Source organism: Abrus precatorius, unplaced genomic scaffold (genome assembly GCF_003935025.1).
Source record: "Abrus precatorius isolate BTA unplaced genomic scaffold, Abrus_2018 Scaffold8, whole genome shotgun sequence".
NCBI lineage: Eukaryota > Viridiplantae > Streptophyta > Magnoliopsida > Fabales > Fabaceae > Abrus > Abrus precatorius.
This window is the reverse complement of record NW_020874428.1, coordinates 8,111,837-8,124,534: the sequence shown is the minus strand read 5'-3', so window position 1 is coordinate 8,124,534 and position 12,698 is coordinate 8,111,837.

Below are 12,698 nucleotides of genomic sequence, written 5' to 3'. Positions count from 1 at the left end.
AGTGGATGAACTGGCATGGTCTTAATGCTTCCCAAACTGAAAATGCCACGTCCACAAACATGGCTGCAGGAGCTGACATTAAGCAGAGCAATTGTTAATATTTTTTCTTGTTGGTCCAATTGGATTAGCTTCATAGTTTGAGAGAAAAAACCACTTCTGGGCCATAGTGACGTAGGGTTTTGATTGTTTATTTCCACTTTTTTTTTTTAACCACCTTGATGTTTTATGTCTTGACATATTTGTCTTGAAAGAGACAGGATGTAGCATGATATTCTTCGTATGTGAAAATTTAAATTATTTTTTCACCCAGCTCGATCCAGCCTTTGGATACTTAATCCAATTGCAAATTATTGCCTCATTTGTAGAAATAGAATTATCGGTGGAAGATGATCCGTTTCTATGCAAAAAATTAAATTTCAATAAACAAATGAGTTGATTCCTTAATACATTTCTTAAATTTTATTGAACTAATTCATCGCCCTTCTATTTAAAAAAATCAAAAACAAAATGAGGATCAGAACTATGAAAATAATGATAACTTGATATCAAAATAATGACCAGTAATAGTAAATGATAATTAATTAATTAATTAAAATTTAAAAGATCATTAACATGAATATATAAATCTTAAGGATGTAAATTCATACAACCCACTAAATTAGGCAAGTCAAGTTATAGTATTAAGACCCAATAATTCATCTCTCCCCCTGCATAACCTATTTAAAAATATGTAAAGGCAAATTCAGGATAGGTTGGTTAGCTGAGCTATTTTTTTTTCCTTTAAAGTGAATATTTGATAGAAGAAGAAAAAATAATTTAACTAATGTCTTTGATAATATCCCTTTTTAAATTAATTTTTGAGCGAGTTGATGGGTTAGCTCGTGACCCATTCTTAAATAGGATAGACTACACATTTTTATTCAAATTCAAAAAAAGAGTTAGCCTGATCAATCCATTATTAGTCAAGCTATAGCTCGGATCGACAACCCTACTCACATTCTTTTGTATTCTAAAATTAAGGAATGCTACCAACACTTTTTTTTAATATACTCTTAATTTTTTGTTATAGATTATTAAAAATTATAATATATATATATATATATATATTAAATTTAATTATATAATTTTTTTTAATATTTTCCCCTAAAATTAACAGCATGAACAAATAGCACTCAAAAATAATAACAATAAATTTAATAATTAATTTTAAAAATTATAATGGTATTATTTTCAGTTTTTAAAACTATGATTTAGTAATTAATAATAAAAAATTATTAAAAATAAAATATTTATTATAATAAAAATATTTTAAATTTTTTAATATAATAAACATTTTATTTTTTTAATAAAAATTATTATTTATGTTTAAACTCAATTTTAAAGACTGATAGTATTTTAAAAAAATATTAGTAGAGTCTCAATTACTTCATCAACGTGGAACACCACTTTGAATAGTAAGATTATCACGTCTTAATCTTGAGTTTTTGTTTATTTAATAATAAATTGAAGACATTCATTATGGTGCGAGGAGGACGAGATAAACAAAAAAAATAAAATAAAATTAAGGGATAAGATTAAAATGAAAGGAATAAATAAATAAATAAATTTTTACATTGTTTTTTATGGGAAAAACAACAACATAACAACAAAAGTACCAAAGTACACAGAAAAATAATTTTTTCAATTTGTAATAACTAACTAGAAGCAACAATAATAGTAAAGAATAATAGCAATCATAAAGAGACACAAATATTTTTAATGTAAAAAAATCTTCTCAATGTGAAGTAAAAATACATTGGTACAAGCCAATAAATTAAGCTCTACTGTGATCAAATAAGAAGTACAATAGAGTCAAATCAAATACACAAAAAAGTGCTTACAATCAACCAATACATCAAAATAATAAAGTTTCTAATTTAAAAGACGAAGAAGAAGAACTCTAAAACCAAAGTAACTGTACGAAATTGATTTATTTAACAGTAGACTTTCAATCCACGATTCCAATGGTCAAAACAAAGAACACTATGTTATGAACTGCTGTCAAATTTTCAGCCTGATCTAATGGTAAATGAAGCGAGAATCGCGATTTTACTAAGACTGATATATGAATACGTAAACTAATTTTTTTTTGCCCTCTTTCTCTCTCAAAAAGCTATGAAATTAACATCTTCTCTTGACCTAGAAGACCTTTCTCTACTTGAGTGAAGTGAGATAAAATAAGCTTGACAAATTTAGACTTTTTAAATACATAATTGGGATCTCAATTCAACAGTTTCTTCTCAATTTGAAGAGAAACGATTTTTGTGTCCATTTCATTTTTTATCTCATCATTCCCTTTTGTTTAGTAGAGTGAGAGAAGGAAAGAAAAAATAGTAATAAAATTGAAGAAAAAATATGCACAGAAAAATTGAAAGGAAAAGATATTTTATTCATATTTAAACAAATTTTACAACTAAATGTGTTTAGTAATTTTCTTTTTTTTTTGTACGATAAGTGTATCATTGAAACGATAAAAAAAAAGGTAAAAGGATAAATTATACAATTTTAACGACTGCACATAGTTTTCGAGAAAAACAGAGAAGAAGAATGAAAGTTTTAAATGCAGTCAAAATACAAAACGATTATCTCATCATATGAGACAACAAATCTGTGTAGCATATTCACCCTATTTAATTTCCTTGGTAAACGGTGAAACATAGTCAATTACAAATAAAACAGCCACGGTTGAATGAATTTTCCTCGCCAACGAATTTAATTGCTCGTTGCTCATTTATTTTAAGTTTCATAATTTTATTTATTTTCAAGTAACTATTTATAGTAGAAATAAAATGTAGACCTATATTGCAATACAAGTCTATTTTCATCTTCCGTCCTAATTTGGTTTAATTCAATTATCAAAATTTTGTCATATTTCTTCATATGTTGTCCCTATCTTTCCGCGTGAATAAAAAAAAGGTAATGTTGATGTCACTGGTTCCATTATCTGACATCATTTCCCCCCTTCTTACTTAGTTACTCCTATTTCTAATTAATTAATTTAAAACATATTTAACAATAAATTAATTGTACTTCAATTTGTATGCATTTGTAAAAAATACTAACTTTGGTTAAATTATTAAAAGAAAAAGGAATAAGACTTCAGAAATTAAAGTCCCTTAAACATGTAACATTGTCTTGAAACTCGAAACGTACATGTACACCTTTGTCATCTCACTACTAATATAAGAGTGGCAGGTGAGAATATTTTGAATGAAAAAATGAAATAAAGTATAGAATAAGATGCTTCCTTGTAGCGTCCGTCTTGTTGCCTTGAATTGGCCAGCTGGAACTATATAGCACACTTCAACAAAAATGACAAATATATGTATACGTGGTTTGTTTGTAAATGCGAATCTAACGACAATCTGGGCGTTCTGCTCTTTATTGTAGGTTTGGTTTGCATTGAAGTGTGGTCACTGGTCAGTGCCCCACTGGTGCTTGTCCCCATTTATTAGTACTTTGGGGAGATCTGATATATAATTTTATTTCTCTGGACCCATGTAATTAAGATAGCTTGCATATATGCATTAATCATTGTTGGTCTTTGTAATAAATCTCTAGAGTTAGTTAATACTACTTCTATTCTTTTTTATAAAAAATAAAAAACTAAAAAAGGTAATTAAGTCCCTTATATTTTTCATAAATATAAACTTTATTTTAAAAATAACTATAATATTAAATATTGTAATTAATAGTTTAGGATCGAAAGTAGTAATTAATTAGTAAGATACACTTTGTTTGTTCTTTATTATTTTTTTAAATTGTTATGCTTTTTTAATAATTACAAACGTTCTTGATTTCTCATAAATAAAATATTAAGTTTATATGGAGATGCCACAAATATTTATTTTTACAGCAAGCCACGCATTAATTACATGCTACACTAGGATTTAATGATGAGGGTATAAAAATTTAATATATGTATGATCCAATAGTCTTGAAAATGTATTTTTAGTCTAATCATTATAATAATACACCTAGGCAACATATTCCTTTTGAATAGCAAGATTTATAGACTTTATTGTTATTATTATAAACATTTTTAATTAGCTATATGTAAATACTAGCATAAATTGATAGATTGGAAAATAAACCTCGATTGAAATGAAATGCTTTTAGTATTAAAAAGCGCGGTGCATAGTTTTTATTGAATATAGAGTTAAATTATTAATTTTAATAATCTGAAATTTTCAAATAATTCAATAAAAATATAATAATAAATGCTTTTTGTATTTTAAATATTAAATATCGTTTACTTTTTATATTAACTTATATATATATATATATATATATATATATATAGACACACACTAACCCTTAAAGTGATTCTAAATATTTAAAAATGACAATTTTTTATTAAAAAAATTATCACATAAGAATATAAAAATATAGTAAACAATTTTAGTAAAATTTTATGATTTTTAATCGTTTAAAAATGATTTTAAGAATTGATATTAATATTTTTAAATAATTCTAAATTTTATACCTTTTATTTTTACAGATTCTCTTAATTTCTAAATAAAAAATATTAAGTATATTTTTATTTTATAAAATAAAATATATAAAACAAAGAGATTTGTTACAAATCTCTTTGTTTTGACCATTGCTCACGAATTGCGAAAAGATGTGTAAACTTGGCAAGGGCAAAGCAAGCACTGCTGGATTTGGGAGCATCACAATCACATTACCCACTGCTTACAGTTTTTCTCAAGTTCATGCAAGTGCAAAGTAAAACCAATTTATTCGTTATTCGTTTGGCAGCGTTTATGGGCATCTTCATGTGAAAAGGTGTGAGAAGCTTTTCACAACGCTATCACTAATCTATTTTTGCACACTTCTCTAACCGAGTCGTAATTTCCAACTCTTAACAATGAGGGTAAACAAAAGAGTGGTGAACACTTTCCACCCGTATCAATAAAGCAAAGTGGATCAGATCAATTTTATGAACGCTTGTCTAATGTCAAGAGGTTGGTGAATGATTCATTTCACATTAATGTTGAGCCAAAATCATATAGTTATTGGATTTACGGATATTACTTGTAAGTAGTAAATGACTATTCAGTGTAGCTCCCTAGTGTCTAGAACATGACCTGTCTGTGAATAAGTGCGGTGGTGAAACAGCGTTGTAGAATTGGTGGGATACAATGATGACCAAACATAGAGCGTCATTTTTAATAATTGTATAGCCATGCGTTTGATCTTTTGGTGTGGAAATTTTCAACCTTGCTTTGTTGGTACGAAAGAATTTTCTTGACAATGCGGGGCTCAATGTGGGGTAATGTAATGGGCGTGGCATCATCTCATATTATATACACTCTGTGGGCCCATCTATATACATAACGTCAAAATAATTCATGTTTCTTTTCTATTTCTATTATCCCAAAGATCTTTTATTTTCTTAGTAATTTTTTTAACTTTTTTCTTCCCTTCTTTCTTCGGATTCGATTTGCCTTTGGTATTCGTACAAGCAATCTCTTTAGCGCAAAAAAATAAAGCAAAAAGTCGCCGCTTATACTTCCTATCGTGCTTTCTGTTATTTTTCCCCGTCTCCCTCTGAATACTAAGTGTACTGCGTCCTATGATCCAGATCTTAACAACTTCTGTATTTTTATATTTACTTTTTCATATTTTATTTTCTTTTTCTTTTTATCTTTCTCTTTATTTTTTATCATACCATCAATGATAATTTTATCATGATAAAATTACTGCATGTTTAAATTTACATTTAAATAATCATTTATTTATATTTTTTTATGCAACTAATTATAACTTTTTCATTAAATTTATATTTATAATTTTTTAACATATTTTCAAATGCATTCTCAATAATTTCCACAAGTATTTTTATTAAATTATACACAGTTCCATAAAACTTTTGCTTTAGGATGAAAATAAAGGTAGAATATTCACGCTAAATGAGCGATTAATGTTGTTTTTTTATTGAAAATAAACACCATACTTATATCTAAAACTAGCAATTGCAAAATAAGAATAATAACAATTACTTTTTTAATATAATTTCCTTTGAAATATTTAGTGAATGATTTTTTTAATTATATTTCTAGAGAATGTTAAAAATAAGTTTAATATTTTTATGTGAGCGGGTTCATTTGAAAACAAAACATGAGTCACACAGAACTAATGCAACTTATAACATGAGGTGTGCTCAAGTTAGCACGGACACGTATGTTTCTAAATAAAATAGAAGTCGCTTAAAAGATAGATGCAACCTAGTTGATTTAGAAAAGGAACATAATATGTCCAAGGGTGATGAGATTTACAATACAGGATGTGCTCAAGTTAGCGTAGGCATGCTCATTGAAAATAGAACATAATTAGTTGCTTACGACTTATAGCACAATATCCTTGAGTAGCATAGACATGTTTGTCTAGATTGAATTTTCAGGCATTTTTAATTTTAAACTTCAAAGAGACATAACTTTTGTACATAACTTTAATTTATGCAAATTATATGTCCATTTAATATGACTACCTTTCTATCAATTTTATGAATGTGAATATTTGTTATGTAAGCTCACCCTTACATTTGTTGTACTAGTATGTGTACTGCGATGACTGTATAGCAGTAAATGAGCAGATGTGATAGGTGGTGCATTTACTTCCCATGTTAGAAGGTCTAACTGAGGAACATCTAGAGTTTAGCATGCTTTTGGGAAAGTTGTAGCCCTACTTATTTTGTTAGATTAGGCCCTAGGCAGCAAGTCTAGACTATTTAGGCATGATCTTGAGACATGTAATTATGTTTATAATCTTTATTTAAGCTTTATATTGAGTAACTCTTATATAAATATTATTATAGAATAATTATGTATGCATACGTTTATGATTGTATAATGATGTCTCGAGGTTCCCTTCCATTATTGAAACCATGAGCTTTCACTTTTTGGTAATTTTGTAGAATAAGACTCAAATCTTTCTAAAATAAAAATTTTTTGTACATGGGTGAATTGCATTAGTATGTCATAGATCCTTCCAAAAATGAGTTGTGACAGTAGCCAATTGTATATACTCATCATTGAGGCCAAAATATTGTTGAAGCTCTTGCTCTTAGTATGGCTTATTCTCATATACTTCATCTTCTCCCATTTCATACAAATCTCATAGCTTTAAATGTACAGCAACACTCCATCCTTCATTGACTATGTAACGCCTTGAATTTTGGTAATATTAATTATTATTATTATTATTATTATTATTCTTTTATATATATATATATATATATATTCATATGTGTGTTGATTTATTTGAAAATGATATTTTATGTGTATTAATTACATGGATATGTGTATGTATGACTGATTGGGCTGAAATGGGCTAAGTACCTAAGTACAGGGCAAGATACTGGGCTGTTCTCGTTACAGCAAGAGGATTCTCGCTGTAGCGAGAAGGCCCTGGGAGGAAGGACCAGAACTGTCGCCTTCTTGCTGTAGTGAGAGACGTCTCGCTGTAGCGACAATTTGGGGTGCATTTTTGGGTGCAGTATCGCTGTAGCGAGATTCTGTAGAAACCAGAGTGCAATTTTCTCTAGTTTTTTTGCTGTAGCGAGAGGGCGTGTCGCTGCAGCGAGAATATCTCGCTGTAGCGAGACTGTCATGACCAGAAAAGGATTTAAAGGGGGCTAGGGTTCGGGGAGAGTAATTTCTCCCTCTCCCTTTGAAATCCCTTCGATTCTTTCACTCCCAAACCCTATTCCACCGATTAATTGCCTCCATAGCCGTTCGGGAGCGAGATTGGAGCTTGGATTTGTGTGGGGAACGCTTGGAGGTGAGTTTTAAACGGTTAGGATTTTCGTTTTTCCTTCCCTTTCTCTGTTCTTGGTAATTTTCGGGGTTCTCATGGAATTCTTCCATATGTTTAGGCTGAAAGTTGTGTGGGGAGCATTTCCGTGGTTGAGCTTGGGTGTGGGTCTTCAATCCAAGGTAAGGGGGACTCTACCCTACTCCTTTATGTGTGATTTGCTGATATTTTGTGAGATATGTGATGTGGGCACTTGTGCCGTTTATACATGTGCGTATATCTGAATGAACATTGTGAAAATGTGGACCCGAGGGTCGTGTAATATGAATGGAAATAGGCTAGGGGCCGTGTGTCTTGAATGAATTGTGGGCTATGTGCTGTGAAAATGAAATGTGGGCCTAGTGCTGTAAAGTTGAACAAATATGGGCCTAGTGTCGTGTATTGTTAAATGTGGGCTATGTGCCGTATACTAAAATGTGTGTGATTGGGGCGTGTAACGCTGTTATAATGTGCTGTGAATGGTTCAGCGATACACTAGGGGTGTGGGAGATGAGGACGGTAAAAATACCTTAGGGAAGAGGGAGTGGTGGTCACACCAACTGTGGAACGGGTGCACCACGGGCCACACACTATCTTCCTGACTAGACCTCTGACCATTACCTTTGCTGAGCGACCCGTGACTACCCACGCGGTATCCATGAGGCGGGGTAACCGGCGACCATTCATGGTTTAAATCTGTGATCACAGTGTCAATGTGAGTGTGGCTGGTGTGAGTATGCATGTGTTTATGAATTGTGCTTATGGATGTGATAATGCTGCCTGTGCTTGTATTTGTTCAATGTATTGGAAATGTGCTGGAGGTGAGACTTTATGCTTAATTGTATGTTTTGGTAGTGTAGAGTATTCATTCTTACATTCATTTTTCAAATAATCAAGACGATCAATACCAGACTCAGTGAAAGGGGCAGATGAAACTGCTATAGGACTAGGATTTTGATTTGAAACTAATGTATTTGAATAGGTCCTGTAGTAGTGACTTAATAGAAATTGTAACCCCTTTCCTTATTTTAAAATATTTGATGAAACTAAAGGTTGAGAACCTTATTTGAAATGAAATTTATTTTATTCCGAATTTGTAAAATTATGATTTATTGAAATTAAACATAAGGTGTTACAGACTAGATCATCCATATAATACACCATTTGTGCTTGAGATGCTTCAATGTAGGACTTATGTTCTTCATGATCACCCATATGAATCAATCTATCAAAATTAACACAATTAAAATTCCAAGGATTCTTTTTATATCCTCTATGTCGAGTAGTATCAGCCCATTTACATTTGAAAAGAACAATCTTGAACCGACCATAATAGTTAATTTCAATAATATCTTCCAACTTCTCATAATATGGTAAGTCTGTTTGCCTTAAGTTCCTATCAGCACTGCTTGCAACGCAAGATGTGTTAGAGGTTAAGAAAACTTCATTATTTTGCGTTTTCAATCCTTTTTCTCGAGTCAAAGTTTGAAACTTAAACCCATTGATATTATAAGTAGTAAATCTTCTTGCATCATCTACGGGACCTCGAGCTAGAAACTTTAGATCAGTAGACATTGTATTTATTGAATCTAGATTCATAATCTAAATAAATAAATTATTTTAGTCATGTTTCTAATTTGAAAGTAAAAATGACAAAGAGAAACAAAACTACTAATTGGCTACTCACCCTTCTTTCAAACCAATCAACAAATTCTCTATACACTCTTTTTTCTATCTTTGTAGTTGAAGGTTTTTTTTCCCTTGAACTTCTTTTTATGAATTGTTTGAATTCACTACACCAAATATTTTCATTGTACTTAATGCACATGGCTAGAAAATGACAAATAGTATAATGGTGAATCATTTAATGTTTACCCTATGTACTTACTCCACAAATGGTGTGACTATTGCACAATTCAAAAGCACATATCCATGAGCTTGTAGTTTTTGCATATGGGTTAAAGTGAACATTAAGAAAGCTCTTACCGATTTACCCAATCAAGGGAAGATAGAGGACATTTCAAATGGCCTATTATCATTTGGGTCATCACAAATATATATAAGCACTACACAAAAAATGAGCTTTTAGAGCGCTACTTAGACAACGATTAATAGAAACCGTTCTATAATAATATACTTAGAGAGCGGTTAGCATTGAACCGCTCTCTAAGGTATACCTCTGAGAGCGGTTAACAGAGAACTGCTCTCTAACGTACACTGTTGAGAGCGATTAACGTTGTACCGCTATCTAATATATAATTCTGAGAGCAGCTCATAGATAATCACTCTCTAATCTATATATTAGAGAGTGGTTCTCTGTTAACCACTCTCTAATATATATATTAGAGAGTCAAAAGTATACATTAGAGAACGGTTAATGAAGAACTGCTCTTAGAAGTATACATTAGAGAGCAGTTCTTTATTAAGTGCTCTCTAAAGTCACACACTTGAGAGAAAGGCTCATAGATAATCGCTCTCTAATATGAACTGTTAATGAAGAACTGCTCTTAGAAGTATACATTAGAGAGCAGTTCTTTATTAAGTGCTCTCTAAAGTCACACACTTGAGAGAAAGGCTCATAGATAATCGCTCTCTAATATATAAGCCTTTCTCTCAAGTGTGTGACTTTAGAGAGCACTTAAAAGTCACACACTTAAAAGCCTTTCTCTCTAATGTATACTTCTAAGAGCAGGTCTTCATTAACCGTTCTCTAATGTATACTTTTGAGAACAGTTAATAAAGAATTGTTCTCTAAAGTATTTTTTTCTATTATATAAATGAAGCACGCGCTATAAATATTTTTGTCTTGCTAACAAAGTTAGTCTCTTCTACATTTGTAAGTTCTCCTTGTCTTTATGTTTTTCATTTTTTATGCGCTAACAAAGTTGGTCTCCTTCACCTCTATAGGTTTTCTTCGTCTTTGCTAACAAAGTTAGTATTTTTCCCATCTTTTGTCACCTTTCTTACAGCTCTCTCTATTCTTTCTTTCTTTCTTTCTTTCTTTCTTTCTTTTTCTTTATTAACAATGAATTATCCTATTAGTGTTGTAGATGTGGACTATTTGGTTATTACAACATATAAACTCAACTTTTAATTTTGATCTGTGATAAAACTGAAGAAATTTTGAACATAACAATAAATTAATTTTGGTTTGAAATAGAAAAATTATAAAGAAAGAAATTTCAAATTTCAGATTTGTAGTTCATACTTATACTTTAGAGAACAGTTATATTAACCACTTTCTAAGTGATATCCACGTTGTGAAAGCAGTTCCACATGGAACCGCTCTTTGATATCAACATGAGAGCGATTATTCAACCGTTCTCTTAAATACAACATATTGGATAGCGCAAGATTTTAGAGCAGTTCTAAACACTCTCTAAATTAAAACAAAACTTCTCTCACATCTCCTTTTTGACGTAGTGAGGCCTGTTAAACCTTGTCTCTATATCTTCAATGTAGTGAGGACAAAAAGTTAGCGACTCTTTAACTAAGTAACCTTCAGCTATGGAACCTTCTAGTTGTGCCTTGTTTCATACCAAGGACTTTAAATGACCTAATTCCCTATAAAAATTATGGGTAATTAGTGAAAACAACTAGAATTTACATAACAAATTAGTTTAAATCAAAGTAGTAATATTTTACCTCTCCGTAGGATACATATATTGGTAATGCACAAAGATACTTTCACAGAGTGTGCACTAAAAGTAATGTCACTAGTAACTAAACTAGTATGGTTATAGCAAGTTATAAAATTTTTAGAATTAGAGTTGAGTCCTAAGTATCGTCCTCAAGAGTTAGTTTTCTTAATTATCAATTCATAAATCAACATTTAGTTAAGCCATATAATTGATTGGAGAGTTTGTATTATGTAAAAAGAAAAAATAACAAATATAGACAAATGTAAACTTGAAGTAAAATAGAACCACAAATTTTGTATTTAGAACAAATTATTGAATTAGAGTTAGGAAATTACTTCACCAAAATTTTAGTATTAACTTAATCATGTTCTAAACATTCAAGTATTTGAATTGATTGATAATCAGTTTCATAAATTATTCGTCAAAAGTTAATTCCTTAACTCAATGACCCTAACATTCAACTCAATCACCCTAATGCCTTAAGTGTAATTGAATTAAGTGTTGCATTAGGAATTAGAAACCATAGAATTGTAAGATTAAGATGACTTATCCCTAAGAAATCACTAATCTTAGTAATTAATTCAGATATGAGAAACAAATCCAACTTCCATTGGTAAAAGCTTCTCTTTGATTAGTTAATTGAACTTCCATCCAAAAACTACTTTATTAACAAAATTACCTATACAATCCAATCAAATACTCATAGTTCAAATCCAAAATCAAATCCATACTTCCATTTCAGATCCATAAATCTATGACTACAAAGAGTTTAGAAAGCCATTACAACATCAGAAGAGAAAGAAAAAGAAGAAGGAGATGAGCAAAGAAACATCTTCAATCCAATCTTCAATCTAATTCTTCAAGATGTGAAGCTTGGTGTTCATCCCTAATCTCTCTCTGACTCTCTCAAGATGAGAAAATGTATGGAATAGAAAAACTGGAAAAAGATCCTTAATTCCAGAACTACATTTGTATTTATATTTTTTTCCTGCCCTTTTTGATGTGTTCACTTTGAATGGTGAAACTGTACATGTATAAGGTCTTTTGGAACCTTCCTAGGCTGAGGTGAGCACTTTAAATGCTTAGAGTGAACACTCAAAGTGGTTTTTCAAAATTTTATCATGCACGTTTACACTTTAAACACTTAAAGTGTACACACGCAATGTCACAACTTTTTTTTTTTTATATAAAGAATCAATAACATTCCGCATTTGCCATTCT